General features: G+C 39.5%; 1 protein-coding gene across 3 annotated transcripts in view; it reads left to right on the forward strand.

Moving 5' to 3' along the window:
* Positions 1-18,074, forward strand: part of rbms3 (RNA binding motif, single stranded interacting protein) — a 283,637-nt gene that overhangs the window by 6,936 nt on the left and 258,627 nt on the right. Inside the window, exon 5 of one of the 3 annotated variants that reach the window (XM_078791916.1) lies at positions 11,932-12,025. The exons of the other annotated variants lie outside the window; for them this stretch is intronic. The gene's annotated coding sequence lies outside the window, so the exon portion shown is untranslated. The remainder of the gene's footprint in view (positions 1-11,931; positions 12,026-18,074) is intronic. 3 annotated transcript variants of the gene reach the window in all.

The raw sequence follows: 18,074 nt of genomic DNA on the forward strand, positions 1-18,074 counted from the left end.
ATTTGATGAACTGTAACGGTTAGGACAACCCTGACATAGATGGAGTTATTCACACCTTTCAACTGTGCCAGTGACCTTTAAAAAGTGCGCCATAAAGCCCCGCCTAGCGTCTTTTAAAATGTAAATGAGATGTTTACATCTGTTTAGATGTGCATTGTCCTTTACATGAACCTATTGTAAGGTTTTCCGTCATTCTAAATGACTTCATTTCTCATAATATCTTTCTGCCTCTGTCCTATTTATGGATCTCCAAAGCAGCTCAGACTACAATATTTACTGCCCAGGGATATGGGGGAGGAGGCGCATCTTGTGGTAGTTTTGTGCTAAATCGACCGTTTTGCAAAACAACACACTGCAAAAATAAATAGAAACATCACTCTTAATTTGTGAACCTGACAGCGTAAGAAATGAGAGGACTATGAAGTCTTATGTCTGCCACTTATGACCAAACAGATCGTAATTGTGTTGTTGTCAATTACAAGTCATGGCTCTATGGATTTGGTTTATGAACTAATGGGAACATGCAAATGAAAAACGGTCATTTATGGAAAGTATGTATTTTAGAGAAGGATTGTTTTTGTTTTGGCAGTTCTTTTTATTTAGATAAGCTGTTGGTATTCGTGGAACCTTGGTTAGCATCCGCCCTGGTTTGCCAGTCAAAGTCAGATATTTCATTCCATCCTTTTTCTTATCCTCTTTAGGGGCTGCAGGGGTATGCTGGAACCTATCCCAGTTGACTTCAGCCGAGACACGGGGTACACGCTTGACTGGTCACCAGTCGCAAAGCGTCACGTATGTCTTGGTTTGGGTACATATTTTGGTTAGTGTTTTTAGTGTATTTGATCATAACCTGTAATTTTTTTTTTTTTTTACTAACAAGGTTCATTCATTTTCTACCGCTTATCCTCATGAGGGTCGTGGGGGTGCTGGAGCCTATCCCAGCTGTCTTCAGACGAGAGGCGGGGTACACCCTTGACTGGTCACCAGTCGCAGAGCGACACATATGCCTTGGTTTGGGTACATATTTTCGTGTATTTGATCATAAACCTGTAGTATTTTTCTTTGCTAACTAACAAGGTTCATTCATTCATTCATTTTCTACCGCTTATCCCCATGAGGGTCGCGGAGGAGCTGGAGCCTATCCCAGTTGACTTCAGCCGATAAGCGAGGTACACCCTTGACTGGTCACCAGTCGCAGAGCGTCACATATGCCTTGGTTTGGGTACATATTTTGGTTAGTGTTAGTGCATGAGCGCGACCGTGTATTTATGCTGGAGCCTATCGCAGCTGTCTTCAGGCGAGAGGCGGGGTACACCCTGGACTGGTTACCAGGCACAGAGCGGCACATATGCCTTGGTTTGGGTACATATTTTGGTTAGTGTTAGTGCATGAGTACGACCCTGTATTTGATCATAAACCTGTAGTATATTTTTTTACTAACAAGCTTCATTCATTCATTTTCTACCGCTTACCCTCACAAGGGTTGCGGGAGTGCTGGAGCCTATCCCAGCTGTCTTCAGGCGAGAGGCGGGGTACAACCTTGACTGGTCACAAGTCACAGAGCGTCACATATGCCTTGGTTTGGGTACATATTTTGGTTAGTGTTAGTGCATGATTGCGACCGTGTATTTCATCATAAACCGTCCTTGGTAGCTGCTTCCAAATATATGAAAACAGGGCACCAGAAATCAGCGTCGTCGACCATCTATGATGTCATCAGCAGATGATTTTTTTTTTTAACTAACTAACAAGTCAAACACAAGCCAAGCCAAACGTTATTAAGTAATTTCATCAATTGAACGTCCCATTTAATCATCTCAACGTCTTAACATGGTAGTAGTGTTTGACCGTCAGAGTGAGCCAAAGAGCTAGAGTAATTTGTAGGGCCGACGTGCCCCTTTTAGGGTCTCCTTGTCGTCAGGCAATAATTAATACGAATGCTATTTTGTTGCATTGTTACCTCATTCATTCATTCATTCATTGCCCATGCCACTTGTCCACGACTTGGACTTACAAAACACTGACTTTCTCCCACCTCTGCCAACTATAGTAAAAGCCGTAAAAGGTGTACCACATAGTACTAGCACAGTAAAAGGGGCGTCAAACGTCTCTACCAGGATTATAGCCCACTAAAATAAGTTTACGACACACTGTTCCTATCAGACGTCACTGCACCATTACAATTCTGAAGCTGTTAATGGAGGTCAAATTAGGTTTTTTTAATTAGTCGCATTACCTTTTTTTTTTTTTTGCTTTAACCGTCTCTTCGAGTCAAGACGCCGATCATACTCAGTTCGAATATTGTCAAAACTACAGTATATTCCTCCGTCACCTTGATGCCTCAATAGATCTCCCTTTACCGTCACAACCCCTCCGACTTCCCATCCTCCATGCTTGTTACCAACTGTCAAACTAGCTGTTCGCGGCTCTCGCTGTGTTCACGCTGCTTGGTCAGCACAGATTGGCATGCACACAGTGTCCTCTGGCCTGACCCGACTGCCTCCGTTGCTCCCCCTATTAAAATTCCTGTGCCAGATCCCCGATGGAGGAGAGTGTAGCAGCAGGGTCAACCTTGCTTGGTGGCCTCCCTTCCACCTGCCTTCCTAATGAAAGAGGACGTCTGCTGGGTTCATTACTAAAGCGCACCGCTAATAACAGACACAGCAAGCAAAGCAGTGGGGATGGGCGGATGGGGGGGGGGCGGGGGTGTTGGACACCGCGCATGGAACACTTTCAAGGTGATTTTGTGTTTTGTTTTTTTTTTTGCAGCACGACTTCAACTTTCCAACAACATTGTGACACACCGGGAAAATTGTGTCAGCAAAGGCTGATATAGCTAATGTGCTAATGTGCTAGTGCGCCGATTTGGCTAGTCTGGGTAAACTATTACGCTTAAACACTGTCAACATTTGAACCAGGGTGTACCCCCGCCTCTTCCCCAAGATCTCCTGGGATAGAGCTGCAGCAAAAATGTGTCAAAGCTAAACCCCAACTGGACCAACTGGCCATTTTGTGGATAATGGCTCTCACTGTGGTTGGCTGGAGTCCCAAAGTATTAGAAATGACTTTAGAACCTTTTTCCCGGCTTATAAATTTTGACTACTTTGTTTCTGGGGGGCTGCACTGCGTATAGTGGTTAGCGCGCAGACCTCACAGCTAGAAGACCTGAGTTCAATTCCATCCTCGGTCATCTCTGTGTGGAGTTTGCATGTTCTCCCCGTGCATGCGTGGGTTTTCGCCGGGTACTCCGGTTTCCTCGCACATTCCAAAAACATGCTAGGTTAATTAGCGACTCCAAATTGTCCATAGGTATGAATGTGAGTGTGAATGGTTGTTTGTCTATATGTGCCCTGTGATTGGCTGGCCACCGGTCCAGGGTGTACCCCGCCTCTCGCCCCCCGAAGACAGCTGAGATAGGCTCCAGCACCCCCGCGACCCTTGTGAGGATAAACGGTAGAAAATGAATGAATGTTATTATTGTCTACTATATTGGGTAATATGAGTGGAAAGGTGAGTGTAGGGGTGTTATATCATGTCTAAAGGTCTCCTCTAATAATGTTGAAACCCATATTTAGAAACAGTTTATTCAACAGTTTATTATTAATATTATTATTATATATTACTATAATAAACTGTTTAATAAACTAAAATAAAATAAAATTAATACATTAATTAATAAACTAAAATTATAATATAATAAACTGGTTAATAAACTGTTTCTAAATATGGGTTTCAACATATTAATAACAATAATAATAATATTATTAACTTTTACTTGAACATAACATTATTATTATATCATATGTATATTATAATATATTTTATTATAATTATATTTAATATATTTATATATATATTATATTTTATAATATAGTTATAATAATATTATTAATATTATTACTATTATGTTACTATAATTTACTATATATATATGTATATATTACTATAATAATAATTGTATTATTATCATTATCATCTTTCATTTCCAAATAAGGAAGTAACAAGGAATAAGGAACCAATTAACCAGGATAAACGAGGGATTACTGTAGAGTCATTGTGTTGTTAGGAATATTGTTATATATTTTATGCTAGTCTGCAGAATGAAGAGATACGCCGCCTCTGCGGATGTCTTCAAGGAAATGAGCGAGGAAGAAGAAGAGGCTCATGTTTGACTTGAAATCCAATCTGAGCCCGTTGATAAATGGCAGGGAGTTCTGCTAGCATGTTCCTATCGCCCTCGTCTCCTGTTGGCGTTCCGCTGTGCTCTGCTCGAAGGCAGTGTCATATTCAAACCTCACGGGGAGGGGGGGGGGCAATCCCGTGAAGCCTCAGCATTTTTGTCTTTCTGTTATGATGGATCAGGATATTGCCTCGCCTCCTCCCACCTTCTCAGACTTCCAGTATATCTCCATCTCTCTCTACCTCCCCACTCTGTCTCTCCCTGTAAGCATCCCAGCACTTCTGATGTGGGAAGCAACCTGATGTTGAGCGATGTCTGTTATTTGACAACACCGCCCCAGGCTGAAGATGGCACTTCCCCCTACAAGTGGCTGAGCTTAAACAGCCTGTTTTATCTCGACTGTATCTACCGCCGTGTAGAGAGGAGGCGTAGGGAGAGCCAGGCAGTGTCTGATCCCTTATAGCTGCACTTGGATGTACTCCTCCTCAGTGAGATGTATATGGAGGAGGAGACCTTAGCTCCAACACACACTATTATATGCTAGCGTTAAGTCAGATTGTATAACTTATGCTAAGATCTGATATGTGCTAACTGGAGGATGAACCTGTATCATATGTAATCATTCATTCATTCATTTTCTACCGCTTTTTCCTCACGAGGGTCGCGGGGGGTGCTGGAGCCTATCCCAGCTGTCTTCAGGCGAGAGGCAGGGTACACCCTGGACTGGTGGCCAGCCCATCACAGGGCACATATAGGCAAACAACCATTCACACTCACATTCATACCTATGGACAATTTGGAGTCGCCAATTAACCTAGCATGTTTTTGGAATGTGGGAGGAAACCGGAGTACCCGGAGAAAACCCACGCATGCATGGGGAGAACATGCAAACTCCACACAGAGATGGCCGAGGGTGGAATTGAACCGTGGTCTCCTAGCTGTGAGGTCTGCGCGCTAACCACTAGACCGCCGTGCCGCATATATAATAATATAATATAATAATAATAATAAAAAACACGGCTGTGACTCAACTCCTGACATCACTTCCTGTCCACTTCTTTTGGTTCCCCTAGGGAGCACATTTATAGAAACACACACACAGCATGAGTCTTATGTGTTAAATGGCTTATTCATTCTTATGTCTAATATATTGGGTCATATATATATATAATATAAAGCTGACTATAGGGGTGCTATTTCATTCTAGAGGGCTCTAACAGTCTTGTTTTAGCTCTGAATGAATGTATGCCACAGAAAAATTGGGAAGCAGCGTCTTCATGTTGGCCGGGTTAAAGTCCTAATTAAAGTAATGGTAATGGTTTTATTTCATTTGAACATGCATCAGATTACAATTGAATGCATCCCATAATCAGTTCACAGTTCCACATGTCCAAAAGGAGTAGGAAGAAGCAAAGCTTATTAAATCCTAATAAGGATGAATATTGGACATTTTAGCAACTTAGTTTGCCAAGGGTGCCCTAAAATGGGAAACAACACAAACTTTGTACTTGAGTGCAGAGGACTTTATTGAATTCAAGAAAATGAAAATATCATCATGTGGCGACTGTATAGAAAGACAATTGACTTTTATCAAGAAATGTTATTTCAGTAGTGTCGTGTTCCTCAGCTCTGTTGGAGTTACTTTTCTCTAACTTCTCATTTTCAGATCTGGTAAAGAAAACAAAAACAAGATACAAATCCATTCTAAATATTTTAACATGATTAGAGACCTGTAGACATAATATAACACCCCTATAGTTACCTATACTCACTTTTACACTCGTATTATTTATTGTTTACACCACATTGCCCAACTCTAATGCTGCAGGGACTCGAGATGCCCGCTAGCTACTTAGTTAACAAGCTAGCGAGTTTACCATTTAGCCTAAAATTTGGTCACGTCATGGCATAGTGGTGTTTTAGCTTGACCCCAGAAAGCAAGAGATTATAATTGCTGTAATGCAGAGATAGGAATGCAAATTAGAGGCAGTTTGCGTGTAACTAAAGAGACTAAGTCGATACTGGAGCAAACTGAATGGGGAAAAAAAACCAGGAAGTGATTAAAAGATAAGGGCATGGAAACAGAAACCAAGTCAAAAAAGCAAAAACATGTATTTCTTCTAAGATTAAGAAGCTAAAAACGTACCACTTCCACACAGAATGGGAGGATAACTTTTTTTTTTCACTCTGTTGTGTTGGAAATGCCAAGACTGAGTTCATAGTGTGAAAGTAATGTATGATAATGTCTCATTGTTTTACAACATAGTGACCAGAATACTACATATCACTTCCATTGTAATACAAATATATTTTTTTACATTTTTTTAATAAACCATAGCAATGTGTTATAGCAAGGGAGCGATAAGTGAACCGCGATATTGGGAGGGATGACTGTACTACATCTACTACACTTTATACCGTTAGTACAAGAGACCTGGCTTGGGAACTGCAAAACTGGGGGTTCAAATCCTCTTGTGAACAAAAATCCATTGACCCAAACCACTTAGGCAAAACTATGGAGCTGCCTTGTCATAAACTTGAACTGGGGTCTTTTATTTTAATGCAGTGGAACTTCGGTTCATTTAAAGTTGGGACACTATAGACAGATTCAGTCCTTTTGGCTTTGTGCTCATGGTGCTGGAGTCCCCTAGCATTTGGTTTGAGTCTCTCAATCTCATTTTAAAAGCAGCTTGTAAACAGACAATCCATTTGTCAAACCCCACTCAGCCCCTCCCCCCTTCAATTTGACAAAAAATGATATCGGTAGCAACTATTTTAGTTTGAAACTCAAAGCCTTGCATGTACGGCAATAAGGAAGTCAGGGGACGACAAATGGCAAAGCGGAGAACTAATAGAGAGGAGACCATTTCATGCAACACAGCTTTCCAAGTCCTCAGTCATCAGGGATGGCAAAGAACAGCCAGAATCTCTTTCATAGCTGGCCAAACCGAGTAACCAAGCATTGCCAAGCCCTCTAGAAGACAATATCCCCTAACTAACGCCATGTGGGATGTCTTTCCTGTGTCGTGGGGTGAAGACTGGCAACCGGAAACCATTCATATCAAGCTAAACGTCTAAGAGTCCTTAAGGATTGGGCTTCGGAAACGGATAGCCTGGAGTATATCTAGATTTATTATATCCAAGGTAGCCATTTTTTATTTTGAAGTTTGTTTTTGATTCAAACTAAATTTCAAGACTGGATGAAGGAAAAAGTGGCAATACGGAGTTATTCCAACAAGTGAAAGAAAAACTGGAGGAAGTCGGTATCACGTGATGTTGGTGTTTACGTTTTACTGCGCATGCCCCATTGACTATTCTGGTTGATTATAGCGGCGCATGTAGACACGCCATTGGAATATTCCTTTCCATGGATACCATTGCTTTCGGAAAGGTCATTCGGAAAGATTCCATTCGGAAAGAGAAAAACTCCTCATGTAAACGTGGCTATTGAGACCTTTCCGGTGATATGTCGGAGTTCTTGCACGGTTTCGCAGTGGTTGCCATTTGTGGTTTATAACCTTCCTCTGGTTTTAACTTCCTCTGAATGGGTTGGATTAATCACATATATGATTCTCCGATTAACATAAATGAGAGGATTGGCTGAAGATGGCTCTGTTAACCAAATTGAATTAGAATAACAGACTGGAAGCTTTAACACTTGGGGTGGTGCTTGAAATCTTTGTTTTTCCTGTGTGTTAATAATTAGTTGTAGAACATGGGTAAGGTTCAGGAAAAAAACAGTTTCCAACTAAAAAAAAAAAAGCTGTCTTCAGGCGAGAGGCGGGGTACACCCTGGACTGGTGGCCAGCCAATCACAGGGCACATATAGACAAACAACCATTCACACTCACATTCATACCTATGGACAATTTGGAGTCGCTAATTAACCTAGCATGTTTTTGGAATGTGAGAGGAAACCGGAGTACCCCGAGAAAACCCACGCATGTACGGGGAGAACACGCAAATTCCACACATAGGGTGGAATCAAACTCGGGTATCCTAGCTGTGAGGCCTGCGCGCTAACTGCTCGTCCACCGCGCAGCCCTCATTAACTTCATGTATGCTAATTTGTTCCTTTCCTTTGCCTTGTTTTTGTGTAAGTTTTCAATCTGTTTATTTTCACCAGTCTGCTACATTGACAATACAATCGAGGCTAATTGAGATACAAACGCTTTTGGATGGCTTCCCTTTTCATTATCCACGGAATTAATTGCTGTCCCCCAATCCATGAGATTTGTCTTTCTCGGTGTCATCTGGATTGCTAATATCTGGGTGTGACCAAAACAAGATGTGAGGAAAATTGTGACATTCTATTATCACCATGTCGCTATCTGCCTCCAAGAGCTGCAAACAAATTATAGATTATTTCCTGGTGTTGCTTCCTCTAATAAATCTATTTTGCAAGGCTGAACATCAATTCTGACTCGCATTCTCTTTCATTTTCCTCGACACCGCTCTATCTTATCATCTTCTATGTGCAACACTAATATTTCCCTACTCGATACCAGTCACACATGAGTGTATCATGATGTCTAACAAAATCCAAATGCGAAATGTCCGTTTACCAACTATTCCAATTTCCACATAACATGGAACTTAAAATAACGTTCTTTTACCGGACATTACTCACCCAAACGTCATGATTCTATGCGCACAGAATATTGTGTTCCATGGCTATATCGACAAGGAACCTTCCAAAAGAAATATTTTTAGATTTTAGAACAATTAGATTCCCGTCCTTCATCAGAAAAAAAAGTTTGTGTATACCTGTTTCCATTTTTTAGTAAATAGCAGAAGAACATTGGTAAGTTTCAGGAAAAAAAACTGTTTCCAACTAAAAAAGGATAAAACCAGCGTTTTGCGAAAAGATACATTGGTAAGTTTCCAGGAAAAAACTGTTTCCAACTAAAAAAAAGGATAAAACCAGCGTTTTGCGAAAAGATACATTGGTAAGTTTCCAGAAAAAAATGTTTCCAACTAAAAAAACGGATAAAATTAGCGTTTTGTGAAAAGATACATTGGTAAGTTTCCGGAAAAAAACTGTTTCCAACTAAAAAATGGGATAAAACCAGCGTTTTGCGAAAAAGATACATTGGTAAGTTTCTGGAAAAAAATGTTTCCAACTAAAAAAGGGATAAAACCAGCGTTTTGAGAAAAGATACATTGGTAAGTTTCCAGAAAAAAATGTTTCCAACTAAAAAAATGGATAAAATTAGCGTTTTGTGAAAAGATACATTGGTAAGTTTCCGGAAAAAAACTGTTTCCAACTAAAAAATGGGATAAAACCAGCGTTTTGCGAAAAAGATACATTGGTAAGTTTCTGGAAAAAAATGTTTCCAACTAAAAAAGGGATAAAACCAGCGTTTTGCGAAAAGATACATTGGTAAGTTTCCAGAAAAAAATGTTTCCAACTAAAAAAACGGCTAAAATTAGCGTTTTGTGAAAAGATACATTGGTAAGTTTCCGGGAAAAAACTGTTAATGGGATAAAACCAGCGTTTTGCGAAAAGATACATTGTTAAGTTTCTGGAAAAAATGGTTTCCAACAAAAAAAGGGATAAAACCAGCGTTTTGCGAAAAGATACAAGGACATTTCATTTTTACCGCTTATCCTCACGGGGGTTGTGGGGTATGCTGGAGCCTATCCCAGCTGTCTTCAGACGAGAGGCGGGGTACACCCTGGACTGGTCGGCGTTTACCAACTTTTCCAATTTCATCGTAACATGGAACTTCAATCAGAAAAAAAAATGAGTACACCTTTTTCCATTCTTAAGCAGAAGAACGTTGTTAAGTTTCTGGAAAAAAAAATGTTTCCAACTAAAAGAAAGGGATAAAACCAGCGTTTTGCGAAAAAAAAAATACAAGGACATTTCATTTTTTACCGCTTATCCTCACGAGGGGTGCTGGAGCCTATCCCAGCTGTCTTCGGGCGAGAGGCAAGGTACACCCTGGACTGGTCGCCAGCCAATCACAGGGCACATATAGACAAACAACCATTCACACTCACATTCAAGCTGTTTACACATGCAACTGGAATTGAACTGAATCCAAATCTTTGTGATTTATACACCAACTGATTTACTTGAATGGATAAGCGCTCCTGTTGCAGTTTAAATGCAAACGAATGCCCGGCGAATGTTACTGTAGGAGACAAAAAAAAAGTGATAGCTCAGCATGTAACTATGTAACTATGTATATGTGACTGTGTGTCCCCAATGAGCTTAGATAGGTGAGTTGAATGAAAGAGGAAAAGGAAGCAACATGCAGAGGAGCCATCAGAAAGCTTTGCCTCCGGTGGGTTTGTAATTACAATGGAAGCAGATATATGTTCTTACTTAATGCAGTGGCTGCTGGAGATTGCTCGGGGGGGGGGGGGGGGGGGGGGGCGCTGATACAAAACAGCAGTGAAAAAGTCGTATAGAAGTCAGACAGTAAGAGAGAGCTCTATTACTTCTCTTCTATGTCCATATACTATATAGTATATATATATATATAGTATATGTATATATAGGGTGCCCAATGTCAAAATACAGTCTTGTATTCACATTTGAGATAGAAATGAATTGGTGAATCTATGCTAAATCTGAATGCTAAAAACAAATGTTAAACATAAATGTTAAATATAACATAATGGCTAACCACTCGGTCGCCATGCAGCCCAAATATCATAAATATAATAATAAAATAAATATAATAATAATAAATAATAATAATTAAAATAAATATAATAATAATAAATAATAATAATTAAAATAAATATAATAATAACAATAACATTCAGAAGTACATAATAATAGTAATAAATAAAAACATAATAAATAAAAGGTACATATATAAATGTAAAATATAAATGTTAAACTTGTATAATATAAATATACATTGTAAATTTGAATGCTAAATATACATGTAAATAATAATAATAATAAAATAATATTCAGAAGTACTTAATAATAATAATAATAAATAAAAAAATAAATACAAGGTAAATATAAAATATACAAATAAATGTTAAATGTAAATGTTAAATCTGTACAATATAAATATACATATAAATATGCATTTAAAATATAAAGATGAATGATAAACATACAATCCAAGTGCTAAATCTGTTCAGTCTAAATCTACATGTTGAATATAAATAAAAATATTAACTATGAATTGCAAATGTAAAAAAATGACAAATCTAAATGCAAAATAAAAATGTTAAGTCTCCATCATAAAGCTAAATAGAAATGTTAAATATACATATGTACGTTAAATATAAATTGTAAATATAAATGTTAAACACACATGTCAATATAAGTCTAAGTGCAAAATCAGTCAAGTCTAAATTGAAATGTTAACTATTAATCAAAATATAAATTTAAATGATGCATCTAAATGCTAAATATCAATGTTGATATGAATATTAAATGTAATATGAATGTTCTGCGTGACAAATTAGACCCAACAATTTTCTGTTCCAGACTCTTATTTTCTCATTTGCACTTCCTGTTTGGCACCCAGGCAAGTACGTAAGCGGCACCTTTACTTCATGTTTGAGAGCACAGGGAGCACACGTGTTGCTGATGAACAATCAGTGGACCATTTCATTCACCTGATGTCTTCTACTTCTTGTTTCTTCATTGTTAGTTTGGACTGCAAGTTACATGAGCTTTTCTTCTGTGTCCTGTTTTTTTTTTTTTTTTTTTTAGCCCAAAGTAACAACTCTAAGAAAGTCTTGAACTATTACCATGTCTTGAAATTGCGCAGTGGCACAACATGGTCAAGAAAATTTGATGTCCCGATATGTTGGAATTCAGGTTTCAGCACTACTTCAACCACGGGCGATGATGCTTCATTGTAGGTAAGACCCATCTTGGTACTTTATTTGTGTTTCCAGCTGTTTTAACAATAATTGTTCCTCGTTTTCGGCACGGTGGTCGAGTGGTTAGCGCGCAGACCTCACAGCTAGGAGACATGGGTTCAATTCCACCCTCGGCCATCTCTGTGTGGAGTTTGCATGTTCTCCCGTTGCATGCGTGGGTTTTCTCCGGGTACTCCGGTTTCCTCCCACATTCCAAAAACATGCTAGGTTAATTAGCGACTCCAAATTGTCCATAGGTATGAATGTGAGTGTGAATGTCTTACTGAGAACAAACACTTTGCTAACAGCACTCGATTCATCACACTGCAACTTAATACTCAAAAGGTGTATAAACAATACTAATACTAATTTATAGTGATACTAAAATACTAATTTCGCAAGGGGGCGGCACAGCTCGGAGACCGGGGTTCAATTCCACTCTCAGCCATTTCTGTGTGGAGTTTGCATGTTCTCCCCGTGCATGCGTGGGTTTTCTCCGGGTACTCCGGTTTCCTCCCACATTCCAAAAACATGCTAGGTTAATTAGCCACTCCAAATTGTCCATAGGTATGAATGTGAGTGTGAATGTCTTACTGAGAACAAACACTTTGCTAACAGCACTCGATTCATCACACTGCAACTTAATACTCAAAAGGTGTATAAACAATACTAATACTAATTTATACTGATACTAAAATACTAATACTAAAATACTAATTTCGCAAGGGGGCGGCACAGCTCGGAGACCGGGGTTCAATTCCACTCTCAGCCATTTCTGTGTGGAGTTTGCATGTTCTTCCCGTGCTTGTGTGGGTTTTCTTTTCCGGGTACTCCGTTTTTCCTCCCACATTCCAAAAACATGCTAGGTTAATTAGCGACTCCAAATTATCCATAGGTATGAATGTGAGTGTGAATGGTTGTTTGTCTATATGTGCCCTGTGATTGGCTGGCCACCAGTCCAGGGTGTACCTCGCCTCTTGCCCTTAAGACAGCTGGGATAGGCTCCAGCACCCCTTGCGACCCTCGTGAGGATAAGCGGTAGAAAATGAATGAATGAATGAATGAAATTAAAATACAAATATAAGAATTCATAAGATGCATTCAAAGACATTGGCAGTACAGGAAGTAAACAAACCACCACAAAGGAACTCTCCAAATGCTAATGTTTAAATATATATTATGTATTATTTATGTTATTTTCTCTTATTACAGCTAGTATATTGGGTAATTCAAGTGTAAAGGTGACCATAGGGGTGCTATTTCATGTCTAACAGGCTCTAATAATGATTAAAACAAACTTTCTGTGCTCTAAGTAAAAAAAAATAATAAATGAGGAATTGTACATTGTACAAAAGTTTTGTTGTATTGTTTTTGTTAGACTTACGCCAAAGGAAGCTGAAAATAAAGACAGCTGGGATAGGCTCCAGCACCCCCGCGACCCTTGTGAGGAAAAAGCGGTAGAAAATGTATGAATTGTTTTTCAGTGGCTTGTACAATTTTAAATAGAACATTTTTTTTGTACATTGAACATAGAAAAACTGTTTAGGACTTTCTTCATATGGTTTTTAACCCTCTAAACATAAAATAAGACCACAATAATTACTTTAAAACACAAATCGACCTTAAAGTTTCAACTGTGTCCTTGTCCATGTACTGTATACAAAGATACATTTATTGATATGAATCAATTGAAAGTATCATCCCAGGTCCCAATACCGGCGTATTCCCCCCTTTTCCATCAATCTCTCTCTCTCTCTCTCTCTCCACAAAGCTTGTCTTCTCCTGCACAGCCCTTGATGTTGTGATTAGCTTAATTGGCCATAACTTCCAAACAGCCATTCATACATGCTGACAGATGACACAGCCATTTAACTGAATGAATGAATGACCACCATGCTGGCAGCAAGTAAAGCATGTCGCCTGACTGATGGCTCGCACAAGGGTATCGGACTGAGGGCTCTGCTGGAGCAAGCGAGAAGACAGAATGCTTGGACTTTAGAGGATGGAGATTTGTAACCGGATAAGAAGGTAAAAGGAAAAAAAAACAATAGATCTGCACAGTGGATGAAAAAAACACTAAACTCATCACACATTAACTTAACACTTCAAAGGTGTACCTAAAAATATACAAAGAAGTACCAATATGAGTTTTGAAGTTTCCCATTCAGCATTGTGTCTGAGCAAAGCAGTTCATTGGAGGACATGCGGCATAGAAAGTGGTTAGTGCGCAGGCCACACAGCTAGGAGACCCGAGTTCAATTCCACCTTCGGCCATCTCTGTGTGGAGTTTGCATGTTCTCCCCGTGCATGCGTGGGTTTTCTCCGGGTGCTCTGGTTTCCTCCAACATTCCAAAACCATGTCTATTATAGAAAACAACATCTATTAGTTTATTTAGCCATGTTTATGCTTGCAAAAAACACTAAACTCATCACACAGCAACTTAACACTTCAAAGGTGTACCTAAAAATATACAAAGAAGTACCAATATGAGTTTTGAAGTTTCCCATTCTGCATTGTGTCTGAGCAAAGCAGTTCATTGGAGGACATGCGGCATACAAAGTGGTTAGTCCGCAGGCCACACAGCTAGAAGACCCGAGTTCAATTCCACCCTCGCCCATCTCTGTGTGGAGTTTGCATGTTCTCCCCGTGCATGCATGGGTTTTCTCCGGGTACTCCGGTTTCCTCCCACATTCCAAAAAAAAAACCATGCTAGGTTAATTGGCGACTCCAAATTGTCCATAGATATGTATGTGTACTCCACTGGGTAATATGAGTGTAAATATGAATATAGGGGTGTTATTTTATGTCTATAGAGCTCTGATAAAAGTTTAGAAGCATGTTTTTGGAATGTGGGAGGAAATCTGAGTACCCGGAGAAAACCCACACATTCACCGGGAGAACATGCAAACTCCACACAGAGATGGCCGAGGGTGGAATTGAACTCGGGTCTTCTAGCTGTGTGGCCTGCGCACTAACCACTTTCTATGCCGCATGTCCTCCAATGAACTGCTTTACTGAGACATAATGCAGAATGGGAAACTTCAAAACTCATATTGGTACTTCTTTGTATATTTTTAGGTACACCTTTGGAGTGTTAAGTTACTGTGTGATGAGTTTAGTGTTTTTTTTGCAAGCATAAACTAATAATGTTGTTTTCTATAATAGACATGTTTTTGGAATGTGGGAGGAAACCGGAATACCCGGGGATAACATGCCAACTCCACACAGAGATGGCCGTGGGTGGGATTGAACTCGGGTCTCCTAGCTGTGAGTCCCGCGTGCTAACCACTCTACCTCAGCGCAGCATTTTGGAATTAATTCTATCAATTTCCAGTCTTTCTTTTGGGGAAAGTTGCTTCAGTATTCAAACATTCCGGATGTCTCCCAGTGTCCTGGAAGTGATCGTACTTGACCTTTCCTGTCCCAGTGTCTCGTGTTCATCACTGATGTCCTGGTATTTGTTCTAGGTGAATTTGTCAAAAAGTCCCTCAATGACAATCATTAAAGACCTATTAAGGGAAACGTCATGGAGGATTTGTGATCATGATGCATCCCCCCCCCCATCCCCCCCTCCCCCCTCCATCAGCCCTTGAATGAAGAACATTTGTCATTCTCCCAAATACTGCAATGATTCATCTTCGCCCAGAGCTAGAATGGGCTTTGTCTCTGTAATTAATTTCCCTGTCAGGACAGCAGTAGGAATGAGTCGTGTCTTGGAGGCCTAATTAAAGGAAGGTTGTCCAACATATTGTAGGTCACACAGCTAGAACTTTTTTTTTTTTTCCCACCATTCACAATACAACTTTTAAGCTTTGCCATCTTAGATTTTCCGAGACGGATTTCCAGGCTCTGTGAGAGAGAGAAAGAGAGAGAGAAAAACAAATACTTTGTATTTGCTTTTGTTGATTTCTTCCAGCGTCACATGAAATTGAAGACACTTGGAAGGCTTAAGAGATCTCTATCGTTGTCTGGGGACGCTTTATTTAAATCTGAGATGACATCCGAATTGACGAGATTCCATGGTTTGTAATTCCTTTTTAAAGGAACCAGACAATTAGTTTCCTATCCCCACATTGAATGGGGATTCAATTCAGGATAACATTACAGGGCTTTTTGTCAGTTTGTTTTGTAGTACAGGTATTCATACCATATTTTATTTATTATTTCATATTACAAATATACAACATATGTCTGAAGGCGCTCACAGACAGCGATGCTCGGGTCCGATTGTATGTTCAGAGACTTAAAATTAGTGGGAACATGCCCCAAGTCTGTGGAACAAACTAATGCCGCAGACATTAGAATGTTTAAAAAAAAAAAAAAAAGATTAAAAACATATTTTTTTTTTTAGAAAAGCTTTTACATAGCTTGACTATTTTAATGCATATTTAACATTTTTGGTTCACTGTGTTGTTAGTTTGTCTTTGGTAATTTCCAACTCCACTGCTCTACTTATTTTGGATGTTCTTGCATAATAATTTAATTTATAATAATAAAAATATAATACAAATATTTTTTTAAATAATTGTATTATTATTAACATTGGTTACATGTGGTATTCTCGTGTTAATGTTATTAATGAGACATTGCTTTGCTCACCTTAACTTGGGGAAGAAAAAAAAAAGTCCTCCGTGCGTGTGGAAGTGGTATTTTTTTGGCTTTTTACTTTGTCCATCTTTCCCACTTTAAAACCCATTAAGTTTATAATAGGGCGGTGGTGTGGTTAGCGCGCATACCTCACAACTAGGAGACCAGGGTTCAATTCCACCATCGGCTATCTCTGCGTGGAGTTTGCATGTTCTCCCCCGTGCATGCTTGGGTTTTCTCCGGGTACTCCGGTTTCCTCCCACAGTCCAAAAACATGTCTATTATAGAAAACATGTCTGTCTCTTAGTTTATTTAGCCATATTTATGCTTGCAAAAACACTAAACTCATCACACAGTAACTTAACACTCCAAAGGCGTACCTAAAAATATACAAAGAAGTACCAATATGAGTTTTGAAGTTTCCATTCTGCATTGTGTCTGAGCAAAGCAGTTCATTGGAGGACATGCGGCATAGAAAGTGGTTAGTGCTCAGGCCACACAGCTAGGAGACCCGAGTTCAATTCCACTTTCAGCCATCTCTGTGTGGAGTTTGCATGTTCTCCCCGTGCATGAGTGGGTTTTCTCCGGGTACTCCGGTTTCCTCCCACATTCCAAAAACATGCTAGGTTAATTAGCGACACCAAATTGTCCATAGGTATGAATGTGAGTGTGAATGGTTGTTTGGCTGGCCACCAGTCCAGGGTGTACCCCGTACCATATTTGTTTTTAGGATGGGTAGAACCAACGTGTGCTGTCTGCAACAATCAAAGCACCAATACTTCCATAGGAAAGCCTGTTTTTGACTCTACACATACTGGGTGGATGTTTCTTATTGTAAGCAGTTCCTGTCATGACCCGAGCTTGGTGTGTACTTGATCATGAGGGCCGCCGCCACACGGTCCCCTTGGCGCCAGACCACAGGAATATCCCAGAACTCAGAACTTCCAAGTCGCCACATGTTTCATTTCCTTTTTTCGCAAGTGTAGTCTGTCCTCGCTAATCCCTGGTTCTTGTGTAGAATGATTCATTCCTGCTTTTAAACAAACAGTACTCAGATTCTAAATCGGTACTCAAACTATCATAGGCCATCTGTGTAGCATTCTGGGTTCTGATTTGGGATCATTTGGTCCAAGTCTGAAGGGTGAGTTTAGCGGAATACTAGTTTTGGTTTCAGGTAGTTGTTGCCCGAATCGTTGTTTCAGAAAATGGACTATGATGAGTTTTTTTTTTTTTTTTTTTTTTTTTTCATCCCGTCACGACAGACATTCTCCATGAGATTTCAAGTCCATCCGTCAAACTGGTGGCAAGTTATGGTAATGGTTTAATTTCATTTGAACATGCATCAGATGACAATTGAATGCATCCCATAATCAGTTCACAGTTCCACATGTCCAAAAGGAGTAGGAAGAAGCAAAGCTTATTAAATCCTACCCCTCCATCTGGTACTTTTACAATCAGTAA

This window comes from Doryrhamphus excisus, linkage group LG7 (assembly GCF_037039965.1).
Source record: "Doryrhamphus excisus strain RoL-2023G ecotype Guam linkage group LG7, RoL_Dexc_Guam_v1.1, whole genome shotgun sequence".
NCBI classification, from domain to species: domain Eukaryota; kingdom Metazoa; phylum Chordata; class Actinopteri; order Syngnathiformes; family Syngnathidae; genus Doryrhamphus; species Doryrhamphus excisus.